Below are 14316 nucleotides of genomic sequence, written 5' to 3'. Positions count from 1 at the left end.
TGGACCAAGGTGGAACAGGAGGGGGCCGATGGGAATCAATTGCCCCGTAGATGATTTACTGGAGAAGAAACGAAGGCCCAGAGAGGGACAGAGACTTGCCTAAGGTCACCCAACCAGGGGTGGGTAAGAGCCAGGTCAGAGCTCCAGCTGCCTGGAATCTCCTCTCAGGTTCTGTGGGAATAAACTGAGAACGGGTGTGCAGCGTGGGATGCCAGGTAGCGCTGGACCTCTGACGTCTGGTCCATCTAAAGAGCAGGAACACCCCCTCCCCCAGAATGCTCCGTCTCCGTGGGTTCCACCCCCCACTCCCCCTCACGGCGCCTGCCTGTCCTCTTCTGGCCCTGCCTCTGTGTCTCTTGTGCTCCCCCTCTGCCAGGCCCATCCTCAGGCTTCTCCATTACCTTCCCTACCTGCCCCCAACAAAGTTGTGCCTCTCCACGCACCTGAACCTTTGACTCATTCCCGCCTACCCCTACCCCCTGGCCTGCAGTGGTCTGCAAGTGAGTAGGTGCCCAGAACAGGGGTCTCTGCCCTTGGAAGGCAGACAAGGCCCAAAAGGTTCTTCCAGGCCCCGCCCAGAATCTACTGTTTCCTCTCCCCCAATTCAGCTTGGTGTTCTGCCCCCTCTCTACTCCCTCCTGCACTCCAAAACCCGGATCCTGAGACCCAATCTAGGCGTTTGGAAACCTCGCTGAGGCCTCGGTGCCCCCTGGGGCCCCTAAATCCGTTACTTCTCTGTGTTCTTTGGGAAAATGGAGAACTTCCAAATCTGCCATGCAAATAGATGCAAAATAGATGCAAATAAATAGTTGCGAGCCGTCTATTTAAAACCAGTCTCGGCCTTGGGCGGTAGCTTCCCTCCTTCCTGCCCTGCTGGATTCACCTAAATTTGTGAGTGTTTGTCAGTAACTGTGTGTGTGTTTGAGAGAAAAAGTCAGAGACAGAAACGCAGAGCCCACCAATAGCAGGGTGGAGACAGGCCTCTGAACCTGGGTGAAGGGGCGGGGCCTGGATGAAGGGGCGGGCCTTGGTGAAGAGGAGGGGCCTTGGCGGCACTTCCCTGCCCACAGGGTGGCCCTTGTCAAAGGGTGTATGTGGGGGGAGGTGGGAGATGGGAATATTGTATGTGGCTAAGTTTCTTGGGGTTCCTCAGGGTCAGTGTCAAGGGTGGAGGAGGGCTGAGTCTCGAGGTGGGGGGCAGTGGCCTGGGGGCAGAGCTAGGGCAGAGGGGAGCAGGATGAGGCTGCCAGGGTGAGCTGGGGGCAGGGGTTCTGCTTTGAGCCTCATATAGAGGCTGTAACTCCCAAAGGAAACCTGCCCAGGCCTGGAGGCCCCCATTAGTGCCAGGACGAGGCCATGGTACACTCGGTGCCACTGCCACCCTGAAGAACTCATGTGGAAGGTAATGTCCTTGACCTCCGGTGGCCTTGGTTTCCTCATTTGTAAACATAAGTGACGGTGTGAGGAAACCTCTATGCAATGCTGATTCGAAGCAGTCTGGGTCTGGTAAGATGGTTTACAACCTGCAGAAAGAAGGAAGGTGGTAAGTCCTTCCTGAAGTCTCTGTGAGAACCTTAGCAAATTTAGGAGGGACTTGGAAATAAATCCCCATCTGAAGTTCCTGAATCTCTGTGTGGAGTCTCCTTGGGTCACATCCCAGATCATAGGAAACAAGGGGTGTATTTGCTGGGAAGAGTCCCACACAGGAAAACTCTTCAGGATTGAGTACAAGTATCAATATGGGTGAAAGTTAAAAGAAGAAGGAAGGACATGGTCAGTAACTGGTTTGAAGAACTGAATTTGAGGTTCCCTGCTAGGTTCTTTTAAATTTTGTATGACTTTTGGGTCAGACAAGCCAACCTCTTGCCACTTTCTAGCTGTTTAACCTCACCCAGCCTCAGTTTCCCCATCTGTAAAATGGGGATGATCATGTCTGTCCCCAGGCTTGCAGTGGGAATGCCGTTCTGCAGAATACACAGAGGGTAGTCCAAGGCCACATGGGTGTTCAGCAGGCAAACCGGGGCTTCCCCCTGAGCAGAAACCGAGAGCTTTCAGTACCATTATTACTTGAGTAGAGAATTCAGTTTTTTCTAGAAAAAGACTGAGTGAGCCCTGTGTCATCCTGTCTGTGGTTCCTGCCATGGAGAGGCTGACCACGGGCTTGGGTGTGATACAGCTGTCCCAGCCCTCTGCCTTTGGAGGACCACATGGGCTGACCGGTTGAACTTCAAAGGACGGTTCCAACAGATGCAGCCAGCTTCCTGCAGCTGTAGGCAACAGCCCACGCCAGCCTGAATCAGCCAGGGCTGAGGGAAGCTGGGGGAGCAAGGTCCAGGACAACCTAGACCTAGATCAGTCTCAGAGACTTCCTTGAGTGGGCTGGCCCCCAGATCCTCCCTGGGGAAAAGAAGAACTTGACTGGGGAGGGTGCCTCTCTTTTGTGATTTCTTTAGTGAAATAAATCCTTGTGGCCTGGGGTGTTGGGGTCTAGGAAGCATAGATTCAAAGAGGTCTCTAGGTGGAGGAAGGACTTGGGCAAGGAGATAAAGACACTGATAAACCAGATCACACAGGGGAATGTAACCTTCTGACCCTCCAGTCTCCAAAAACACAGAGCAGTTAGCTTCAGGCAAGTCCTCCTCTTCCAGAAAGCCCACCAGGACTGCTGTCAGCAGTGTGGCTTGCAGCTGTCAAGCTACAGGAAAACCTCTTGGTTCTGTGCTGTGGGTACGGGACAGGGCTTGGATGAGAAGAAGCTGGGTTAGGGATAGGGCCAGGGTGGCTGCATGGGGAAGTGATGGCCAGAACAAGGGGCTTATAGGCCCTGTGTGAGCCTGGCCCACAGCAGGTGGGAGGTATTTTTAGGTAGGCTCAGGTGCAGACAGAGACATTACGCCATGGCCCGACAGGTGGTTAATATTTAATCCCTTCCTTAATCATTAACTCCTTGGCTGGCTGGAGAGGAACAGGACTGTTGTCAAATCAGTAACCACAGGCTGGGAACAATGTCCACTGAGCTCTCGGCCCCTCCTGCAGCAGGGAGTGCTGGCTGGGTGGGGTTGTCCCTGGCCATGGGGTCCCTGGTTCATCTCCTTCCAGCAGTGACCTCAGGATGCAGAGAAGTTACAGGAGGTCAGGAAGAACCCCCTCCAAGCTGGGGATTGCCCTCTGACCCCAGGCGCTTACTGGTAGGGAGGGGCTGGGGGTGGGGTGGGGGGCAGTGTCCATTCAGGTGTGAGGTTTCTAGACCCTGCTTCCAGGCTGAGTGACCTTGGATGAGTCATGAAGCGGCCCCTCTAAGCTTCAGTTTCATCATCTGCTCACTGTGGATAAGTATTTTTATCTTAAAGGGTGGTCATGAGATTTGAATGAGATATGGGTGTACAAGGAAGTACTCTGTAAGCTGAACATTGAGACAGCAAATAAGTTAAGAGAAAGGATGGATGGAAAGATACAGTAAAAGAGTTCAGAGCTGAAAGAGGAAAGCTAGTGGGCTCTAGTTTCCAGTCACTTAAATGTGTTTCCTTTCAATACAGTTGGCTTTAATTCAGGTCAGGAGTGTGTACTGGGCAAGGCAGTATCCCCTGTCCTAAGCTGGACTTTGGGGTAATTTGACAGGAGTCAGCCTCGCCCCCAGAGAGCAAGGGTGACCAAGCTCCAAGCCTGAACCAGAACAAGATGAACAGTGTTGGTAATGTATGTCAGCAGGTCAGGGCTGCGGGGTCAGCAGGGAGGGGGCAGGGAGAGGACAGTGTGAGCTGGAGGGTCAGAACAGGCTTCAGGGGTGAGGCGGGTGGGGGCACGCCCTCAGGGATGAGTAGAGTTGGGTGTATAGGGGAGGGAGGGCTCCTGAATACCTGCTCGCCTGTACCCAGAGCATTCACACATATAAGCAGACTGTGCAAGGACATACATGCATCACACTTACACACCCACATATACAAATTGATTCACAGTCACCCATGGCATGTACACACATACACACACACTCACAGAGGCACACCCCCTTGGGCACGCGTGCGTCTCCCCTCCCTGCCTCAGCCCTGAGACCCTCCAGCTAGCTCAGCACATCTGAGCCTGGCTGACACCCACCAGAGAACTGAAGCCTTCAGGGTACATCTGAAAGCAGGCAGCAAACTACCCATAAAGCAGTAATTTTTCCTTTGTTCCCTCCTTCAGCTGAATTTTTAAGACTGAATTTTGTCATTTATCTAAAGAGAAAATATGCAAATAACTCTTAATGGTCTTAAGAGTGCAATATTATATTTTTATATAGAAATAAAAATTATATTGGGATTATTTATTCAGCATGAAACTTAATGTCATATATTATTTAATTAATATAATATTGTATGTACTTGTGTGCTAAGTCGCTTCAGTTGTGTCCAACTCTTTGTGACCCTATGGACTGTAGCTTGCCAGGCTCCTCTGTCCATTGGATTCTCCAGGCAAGAATATTTGAGTGGGTTGCCATGCCCTTCTCCAGGGGATCTTCCCAACCCAGGGATCAAACCTGTATCTCTTACATCTCCTGCATTGGCAGACAGGTTCTTATTGTATATTAATATACAATATGCATATTGTAGCAAATATTTCTATAAATTTTCACAAGCTCTGTTATTGTCCTGCCTCTTCAAATTGGGAATCAATTTCATAAAAAAAAATTTTTTTCTGGTCATGCCACACAGCTTGTGGGATCTTAGTTCCCTAACCAGTGTTGATCCCAGGCCCTCTGCAGTGGAAGCCTGGAGTCCTAACCACTGGACTGCCAGGGAAGTCCCATAGGAAAAAATTGTTTTAAAAAAGAGGTACAGCTAGAGTCTCATGTGGATATGGGGGAGCTGCAAGGCAGAAAGCTTAGAGTTGACATGGGCATCTGGACACATCCACCAACTGGGACAGGAGACCAGCAGGACAAGGACAAAGGGACTAACTAGACAGGGGCAGGTCTAGGGGAAGCAGACACAGCTTCTTAGAGGAGGTGGGTATGGACTGGCCTTTAGGAAAGGAGGATTGGAGGGGCAGAGAGAGGTCCTGGGGGCTACTGGGGCCCCCAGGAGCCTTACTGTCAGCCCCCCTCTGGCTGTGCCATCCACATCCCATGCTCAGGCTGGGACCAGGCCCCCATAGCCAAAAAGAAGCCAGGCAGAGACTCTGTGGAATTGGCCGTAGGGATAATGGAAACAGAATTCTTTCCTTCCCTCTAGGGCTGTGTAGCAGTCTGGGGTAAAGGTCCTTCTCTGAGCTCTCTAAGCGCATACTAAGACTCGGGTAGGAAGCCATCCTGCATGTTCCCTGCCCCAAGGAGCTTCTATAGTGCAGTGTAGCCAAGGAGGGGGCCCTAATGGAGATATAAACACTGCTAGGGTCAGGCCATTGGTGGCTTACAGCTCAGGCTCTGGATCCAAACAACCAGAACCTAAACTCCGCCTCTGTCCCTTTCCAGCTGTGTGACTTTGGGCCTGCTACCTGACCTCTCTGTGCTTCAGTTTTTTGTCCATAACATGGGGATGATAATAGTAAAGTACCTGATACTCGTGGTTGTTGTGAGGGTTAAATGAGACACAGGGCCTTGCCTGTGCCTGGGACATGAAAAGTGAAAGAAGTCGCTCAGTCACGACTCAGTCCGAGTCTTTGCAACCCCATGGACTGTAGCCTATCAGGCTTCTCCGTCCATGGGATTTTCAGGCAAGAGTGCTGGAGTAGATTGCCATTTCCTTCTCCAGAGGATCTTCCTGACCCAGGAATTGAACCCGGGTCTCCCGCATTGCAGGCAGATGCTTTACCATCTGAGCCACAAGGGAAGCCCCTGGGACATGGTGAGTGCTAGATCCATTTAAAGGAGAATTAGTTTCTGACTCACATATTCAGGGAAGCTTCCTGGAGGAACATTCCAGCTGGCCCTTTAGGGACCAGCAGGGTTGCCATAGATCTAGATGAGGGAAAGGTGTCTCTTTCCTAAGGAGGGGCTGGAGTAAGCAGAAGCCAAAAAGGACATGGCCTGTTTGGGAACCATGAGGAATTTTGTGTGGCCATATCCACTGCCTGGAGGATGGACATAGGAGTGGTGGGTGGGGTTGGGAGTAGTCGGGGAAGGTTTGGAATGTCCAGTTATCCTGGAGCAATGGGAACTCAGAAAGGCTGGTAAGTGCGACCCTGACAACACTTAAGGCTGAGTTCTGGCAGCAAAGATCAGGTTTTGTTGCCAGGGAAAAACCCAGGCTGGGGGTAGGAGCCCTGAAGGAGGCGGGTCTCAAGGCCCTGGGCTTGGGTGACTTGGGAGGATGGCCTGAGACCACTGGGGACATGGGGGTGCTGAATCTTCATCTGTGTGTCTTTCACCCTGCTTAGACTCAGAGTGTAAGTTTGAGTCCATGGAGCTCCATCGCAGAAGCCTTCGGGCACGTTCTCTGAAACTCTTACAGTCCCTGCATTCTATAGGTCTGGCCCAGAAACCTTGGGCAAGTCACAGCGTTTGTCTTGCTTCCATTTTCCCATCTGTCATGTGAGTATAGGTATTCCCGTCCACCGTGGGATATAGAAGCTCCAGGGGGATGCTTTGCTGCTTTTCTGGCCAAGGTCAGGCAAGCAAGAAGGTTCAGGGCAGTGTAAGACCCAGGCCACAGCTTCCCCTCTGTCTTGCCGCGGTGGCCCCTCAGCTTATCTGCGTCAGGGCAGATGGATGAGGAGGAGATACTCCTTCAGGCAGCCAGATAGTGTGAGGAGGTGATAAAGGGCACAGGTCCAGTAACTGACTTAAAGAGGGTGGGACAGTGAGGCTGTCGTTTCCCTGCCCCCCTGCCCCACCCCCATGCACCCTCCAGGCCAGCTGGGTACAGCCCAGCCTTCCACCATGCCCCCCACCCTCCCACCCCACCATGGGGCAGGAGGAGGGAGAAGAGGCCACAGGAACTGACCTTGGAAGGTTGTTGGTGGCCTTTGGACACTGTCTCAGGGGATCGATGGGGGCAGAGGCCAGACTGTGAGGGAAAACCTCACAGGGTGGACAGAGGGTGACCACCATGTCCTTCCCAGTTTTAACACTGAAAGTCCATCCTCAGAAAGTCCTCAGTCCTGAGCAAATCAAGATGGTTTGCCTGGGACTGTCCAGCTTTTTAAACTGAAAGTCCCCCCAGTCCCAGGGAAACCAAGGCAGTTGGTCACCCTAGTAGAAAAGAGTAAGTCTTAGCAAGAGTGACTAGAATGGGGAAGCAGACAGCTCTTTTTCTGAGTTTCCATAGCCCTGATTCTTTTTTTTTTAATTTTAATTGAGGTAACATTGGTTTCTAACATTACATTTCATATACTTCTGTATATATTACAGTGTGCTCACCACCAAAAATTTCATTTCCATCTGTCACTATACACTTGATCCCCTTTTCCATTTTTCCCTCCCGTCTCTCTCCACTCCTTCCCCTATGATAATCACTGTTGGGTTCTCTGTATCTACGTGTATCTATTTCTCTTTGGTTTGTTCATTTATTTTGCTTATTTGTTTGTTTTTTATACTCCACATATGAATGAAATCATATGGTGTTTGTATTTCTCTGCATGACTTATTTCACTTAATGTAATACTCTCAAGGTCCATCCATGTTATCACAAGCAGCAAGATTTCACTGTTTATGGCTGAGTAGTATTCCATTGTGTATATGTGTGTGTGTGTGTGTATCTTCTTTATACACATCTTCTTTATCCATTCATCTGTCAATGGGCACTGAGGTTGCCTTCATATCTTGGCTTTGTAAATGGTACAATGAACATAGGGGTGCATATGTCTTTTTGAATTAGTGTTTTCGTATTCTTTGGTTATATGTCCAGAAGTGGGATAGCTGGATCATACGATAGGAAAATCCCATGGATGGAGGAGCCTGGTGGGCTGCAGTCCATGGGGTCGCGAAGAGTCGGACATGACTGAGAGACTGCACTTTCACTTTTCACTTCCATGCATTGGAGAAGGAAATGGCAACCCACTCCAGTGTTCTTGCCTGGAGAATCCCAGGGATGGGGGAGCCTTGTGGGCTGCCATCTCTGGGGTCGCACAGAGTCAGACACGACTGAAGCGACTTAGCAGCAGCAGCATGATAGTTCTATTCTTAATTCTTTGAGGAATCTCCCTCATGTTTTCCATAGTGGCTGCACCAATTTACATCCCCACCAAGAATGTAGGAGTGTATTTACATTCTCCACATCCTCACCAACACTTAGGATTTCTTTCTGTAGCCCCACGTAGTAACCATGCCTCCCTGTCCTCGGTGCACGCCCTGGGTGAGGGAACCACTCAGGCTGTATTTCCAGTGGATGGATCTGGAAGTCTGGAGCTTCTTCATTAGAGGGTTTCTTTGCCAGGCTGAGGCTAGGAGGGAGGGGTGGACAGTTCACATGAAAATCTTTGATGCTGCCTGCTCTGCCCACCAGGAACCTTCAGAGATAGAGAAGGGGCTTGGGATGGGTTGTGTGCCTCACAGCTTGACACTCTCGTGAGTGAGATGTTAGAATACTGCAGAGGGAACCAGCAGCCAGATCTCTGGGATCAGGAATTGCTGAAAATCAAAGTTATGGTGCCTGCCTGGCTTTGGGGGTCCAGTCACAATGCTCTGCTCAGAGCCCCCACTCCTGCCTACCTCTCAGGCTCTCTCACTTGGCCCTGTCCTGTGTGGGCCTCTGAGATTCGAGCAGGTTCTGGAGACAGGCCAGGAAAACTGTCAGGTGCATGGGAGGACAGTCAGAGTCTCCTCCCAAGAGAAGACTTGGAACAGGACAGGGGTGTCAGAAGGCCGGTTTTCTGCTGCCTTCAGTTCAGGCTGAGGCCTCCCTGCCTCGGGGCTTGGTTTTATCTCATACTCACCTGCAATGCGGGAGATGCAGGTTTGATCCCTGGGTCAGGAAGATCCCCTGGAGGAGGACATGGCAACTGACTCCAGTATTCTTGCCTGGAGAATCCCATGGACAGAAAAGTCTGGCGGGCTACAGTCCATGGGATCGCAAAGAGTCAGACATGACTGAGAGGCTAATACTTTCGCCGTCACCCTGGAAAAACTTTTTTTCCTGGACTTTCCTTTTTCCAACCTGGGACCTGGAAATCCCAGAGAGCCTTGTCCCCAGCACCTCTGTCCTCAGAGCAGCACTGGCTGGTCAACATGCAGCCAAAGCCTGATGGGGCTGATGAGAGCAGGGCCTGGGAGACACAACAGGGCACCTGAAGAGAAAGGCCTATGGGGAGATGGGCAAAAGGGACGGGAGAGGAAAATGGCACCCAAAGAATCCCGTAAGACATCTCCCTGTCTACTGGCTCAGCTAGGGAAGATTCTGAGACACTTCATGGGCCCTGGGGAAGTGTCTGTACCAGGTACCCACAGAACAACTATTTCTAGACTTGATGGAAAAATCTATACCACTTCCCCTTCTGAGGATCCCTGAGTTGGTTGGGTGGGTGAGATCTGTTAGTGAAGTCAGTTGTGGCCTTGCTTTTAACATCAAGGTTGGCAAATGGGCCAAACTGAGCTGACCGTGTCCTAACTTTAGGCTTGCTTGCTTCCAGAAAGTTGTCTTCCCTGCCTGTCTGGGGAAGGGACAGGCAGCCTCAGCCTGTCCAGAGGTGAGGGCCTTCTCAGAGCTCACCTCTTTTTACCTGTATCAGGCCCTATTGCTTTCACTATATTCACTTATCCAGCACCTTTCTGAGTTGTGGTCCCTGTCTGGTCCCCTCTGAGCCCCTAGCGGCTCCCAGATAGTATCTCAGCAGATGTCTGGAAGCTTAACGTGTAGTGGGCCATGGGAGCCCCCCAACAGTGACCATGAAATTCCAGACAGGCGAGGGGCCTGGGGAAAGGAGCTGGTAAGGGAGCGGGAGGATGGGTCCAGAGACCAGGCTAGGTTTCCTGGGGGAGAGAGAGATGGCGGGAGTCTCAGGGTGGGCCTGTTCTGGGGCCCTTTGTGTCTCAAACTCAGCCTTCTCCGCCTCCCACACCGACTCAGCCACGAGGCCAAACTGTGTGAACAAATGGTACCAATGGTCCAGGGGCCAGGACGGAATCCCCCCAGACAGGCTGGCCAAAGGGTCCCTAGGCTGATTTCCTTGGTCCGCAGGGAGCCCCAGGGAAGGGGGCTGAGGGGCTGAAGGGAGAGGCTGGGGGCAGGGCTACCATTGGGGGTGGGGCTGAGGGAAGGGGAGCCAGGCCTGGTTGGCCTTTGAAGGGTAGGCCTTCCTGAGGTGGACACTTTAATCGCCCCCAATTAAACCATTGCCGGAAGCTTTTAACAGCCCCACACGGCCTTTCAAGGACTGCCCTTTTGTTAGACGGCCAAGCTGTCATGTAAAAGGAGAGCAGGCTGGGGGCCTCTGACCACTCACTCCAGGCCCCAAGGCCAGCCAGCCCCAAACTCAGGCCAGCCTCTGAAGGGTCTGCTTCTTTGCGAATCAAAGGCTGAGGAACCTGCTTTGATCTGGGAGAAACCCAGCCCTTCCTTGGCTCCCCAGATTCAGTTCCCTCACTGAGGGTGTGGGTCCTTCCAGGAAGGCTTCACCCACACAGTTTCCAGGTCTGGGGCTAGCCAGGCTGATCCCTGGGGTCCTGGGAGTCTGCCCCTCGCTTCAAGAAGCAGGTCCACTGAGATGGTGAAAACTTTCCCTGCTCCTACTGCCCGCCTTGGGCAAGGAAACCCGGGCCCCACCTTCTCCAGCTGCTCTAGGGTCTTCTAGCCCTTGTGACAGAGTGTAGTCCTCAAATGAGTGTCTTCTGGGACCCTGTCAGAAATGCAGACTTTCAGGCCCCACGCCTTTCAGACCTACCGGATCAGAATCTGCTTTTAAACAGCTCCCGCAGGTGAAGTTGGAGAAATACTGCTCTAGTATTTCATCCCCTCTCTGCATTTCCTCTCCTACTGCCCCCACCTCTGCCCCCAAAGGCAAGATTAAGTGTAGAAACAATACTAGCCATGATAAGCTATGGACAATATAGCCCTCTGCTTTGTAGACTCTACAACATATACTTTCTAGAAAGTCAACAACAAAGCCCTTCCTGTCAATAGCAGTTTCTGGAGGACCCCAGATGGCAGGCTTCCGTTTGGTCATTTGGTTAACATCAAAACTCTCCATCCTGACTTCCACACTTGCTCCTTCATTTCATTCTCAGAACTGTCCAAGGAAGAGAAGACAAGCACCCCCATTAAACAGAAGAGGAAACTGAAGCTCAGGAAGGTTCGTGAATAGGCTGGAGGTGGTGGTGAAGTTGAGGGGGCGGGTAACCTAGAAAACCCTCCTCGGGGTCTCCCTGCTCTTAGGTCCAGCAGGGCTGCCATCCACAGCTATGAGGTGTGTGACGGAGCTGCAGCCCATTTCCCACTTCACTCCCCAAAAGTGTCCTGGGGGTGGGCAGGGCCCCCTGTGTGGGAGGAAGCCAAGCCTCTTTCTGTTACACAAAAGCCCCCTACAGGCAAGGAAAAGCCTGGAGCTTCCAGAATTTCCCAATTCCTACCTCTTCCCCTTCCTCCTCACAAAAGCTGCAGTTCATCCAGAATCTATGACACGCATGCCAGTCTTCAGGCTTAGCGCTTTCTCTTTCACCATCCCACTTAGTCCCCGGGACAAATCTCCACCACATTCTTCTGGATAAGACTCAATTCTTCTACTTCTTTCCTTGAAGCTGATTCCTTGAAAACCAAACAAGGCCAGAATAATCAGATCCTGTCGGGACAAAGGTCTCCCACTGCCCACCCTGGATGAACAGCCTGGCTCAGCCTGGGGAATGACAGGAGGGGCTGGTTTAGAAGAATTTCTTCAACATTCTCAGATGCTGCAACTTCAGTCCCATCTAGGGCAGGTCTTGAGTACCTAGGGATACAAAGAGGCTAAACTCCACCTCGCTTTCTCACCAAGATTCTACAGCAAGCGCAGCACTTAGAGAAGGACAGCAATCTGTAGAGGCAGATGGTGTGTTTAGAATTCCATGGGTTTGAGCGTCATCCACAGGAGGCAGCCTGGTGGCGCCTTTTGGAGCTAACTTCTGTGAAGGATCAAAAAGTAAAAATTTTAGGCTGTTCTCCATCATAAGTCTGCCATCGTAGTGTGAAAATAACCGTCGACAACGTCTAAACAAATAAGTGTTTCTGAACTCCAGTGAAATTTTATTAACGGACACTGAAATGTCAATTTCATGTGCCAAAATGTTATGCTTCTTTGGATTTTTTTCCCCCTAATCACGTAAAAATCATTCTTAGCTCTTAAGTTGCACAAAAGCAGACAGTGGGCAGAATGTGGCCTTCAGGGTCATAGTTTGCTGGTTCCTGGTTTAGAGCAAAAGTTTTGAGGTCAGTTGTCAGTCTTGGATTCAAGTCCTGGTTATTTCACTAACCAACTGTGTGATTTGGGAAAAGTCACTGAACTTCGCCGAGCATGCTTCCTCCCTGTCAAAGGGAGATGGTGGAGCCTGTCTTTCAGGGAGTAGGTAAGATGCATATGAGAGCACCTACTGACCTCAGGGACTGACATGTGGCAGGCACACCCTCAGTGTGAGTGATGAACACTGTAGGAGACTGGTTGGAGGTCAGTGGCAGGGGGCTCTGAGGTTGCAGAGGTCAGGGGGCCCTTCTGGGAGGGAGGAGGTTTGGGGTAAACTGGGCCTGAAATGATTTGAGAGGTGTGGTAACAGCGGAGGGGAAGGTTGAGAGGTCAAGCCAAAGAAACTGACTTCAACATCATTAAAAAGTCTACAAATAACAAATGCTGGAGAAGGTGTGGAGAATAGGGAACCCTCCCAAACTGTTGGGAACATAAACTGGTGGTGGACATTATGGAGGACAGTATAGAGGGTCCTTAAAAAACTCAAAATAGAGTTGCCACATGATTCAGCAGTCCTACTCCTGGGTATATATTCAGAGAAAAGTAAAATTTGAAAAGATAATGCACCCCCAATGTTCATAGCAGCACTATTCACAACAGCTAAGACTTGGAAGCAACCTGAGTGTCCACTGACAGAGAAATGGCTAAAGAAGATGTGGTATATATACACAATGGAATACTACTCAGCCATTAAAAAAATGAAACAATGCTATTTGCAGCAACATGGATGGACCTAGAGATTATCATATTAAGTGAAGTGAGTCAGAAGGAGAAAGGCATACACCATGTGATATCAGTTACATGTAGAATCTAAAATATGAACTTATTTGCAAAACAGACTCACAGACATAGAAAACCAACTTACGAACCAAAGAGGAAAGAGGGTGGGGAAGAATAAGCTAGGAGTTTGGGATTAGCAGATACAAACTTCTATATATAAAATAGATAAACAAAGCCCTGCTGTATAGCACAGGAAACTATATTGAATATCCTGTAGTAAATCATAATGAAAAAGAATATGTAAAAAAGAAAAAAAAAATGGAATTGGCTTCAATCCTAGGGTCTGGGATGGCCACTGAAGGCCCTGAAAAGGGAATACTTCAAAGTAGGGTCAAGGGACTTCCCTGGTGGTTCAGTGGCTAAGAAGCTGAGCTCTCAGGAGTGGGCCTGGGTTTGATACCTGGTCAGGGAACTAGATCCCACATGCTGTAACTAAGACCTGGCACAGCCAAATAAATAAATTAAATAAATATTAGAAAAAAAAAAAAAGTGGGCCAAGGGGAGGTCCATTTGCAAGGACTGCTCTGGCCTGGGGCAGGGGGTGGTGTGTGTGTGGGGGGGGGTGGGGGCAGGGTAAAGGAAGGAGGAAGCCTGTAGGGGAAACACCAGGGACATGTGATGAGGTTACTGCTGAGTCCAGGTGAGTGGGAGCTGTGGGGTGGAGGGTAGGGGGTTATCAAGGGAGTGTCAAGAATCAATTGGTGGTAACATAGCCGGGTGTTGTGTTTCATTTTTAGTCACCTGCGGGTACTAATTAGCCCCCTTTCTTGACTGCAAGCTCATTTCCAGGTTAATAATTTGGACTGCCTTTTGTTTTTGCTGACCTAGCAGTCTTCCTTCCCCTCCCCCATCCCCACATGACAATGCCACAGTGTTATTGTAAATGCCAGTCCCTTTGTTCCTCCACCCTGAGCCACTGAGCGGGGCAGGGGGAGGTGCCCAAACAAAGTGGAACCATGGCGATTCCTTCCCTGAGATTCTGTTACTTTGGGATCAGAATATAAGTCCCTCTCTGGAGGAGGGAGCATCAAGACATGAAATGCAGACAGGGTCAGCAGCTGCACGCCCCTTCCCAGGAAAGAAGTTGAACCCAACAGGAAGCAGAGCGAGAAGCGAGTCCCTCCAAGGACCTCGGTTCTGCCCTTTGTGCTGTGGCTTAGTGATTCAGTTCTTCCCCTGATTGTAGGAGATATCCTG

The 14316-nt window shown here is 50.6% G+C and overlaps 1 long non-coding RNA gene across 2 annotated transcripts; it reads left to right on the top strand.

Moving 5' to 3' along the window:
• The first annotated feature begins 625 nt into the window (after positions 1 to 625).
• On the top strand, positions 626 to 12193 carry LOC129622380 (uncharacterized). Of its 2 annotated transcripts, none has more exons than XR_008699941.1 (3): positions 626 to 891; positions 11135 to 11199; positions 11645 to 12193. It is a non-coding gene; the product is annotated as an uncharacterized LOC129622380 (long non-coding RNA). The 2 variants fall into 2 exon arrangements; XR_008699940.1 differs by lacking the exon at positions 626 to 891 and adding an exon at positions 3001 to 3188.
• Positions 12194 to 14316: the final 2123 nt, after the last annotated feature.

Source organism: Bubalus kerabau, chromosome 11 (assembly GCF_029407905.1).
Source record: "Bubalus kerabau isolate K-KA32 ecotype Philippines breed swamp buffalo chromosome 11, PCC_UOA_SB_1v2, whole genome shotgun sequence".
Lineage (NCBI taxonomy): Eukaryota > Metazoa > Chordata > Mammalia > Artiodactyla > Bovidae > Bubalus > Bubalus kerabau.
The sequence above is the reverse complement of the archived record's forward strand: the minus strand, read 5'-3'. Positions and strand labels throughout refer to the sequence as shown.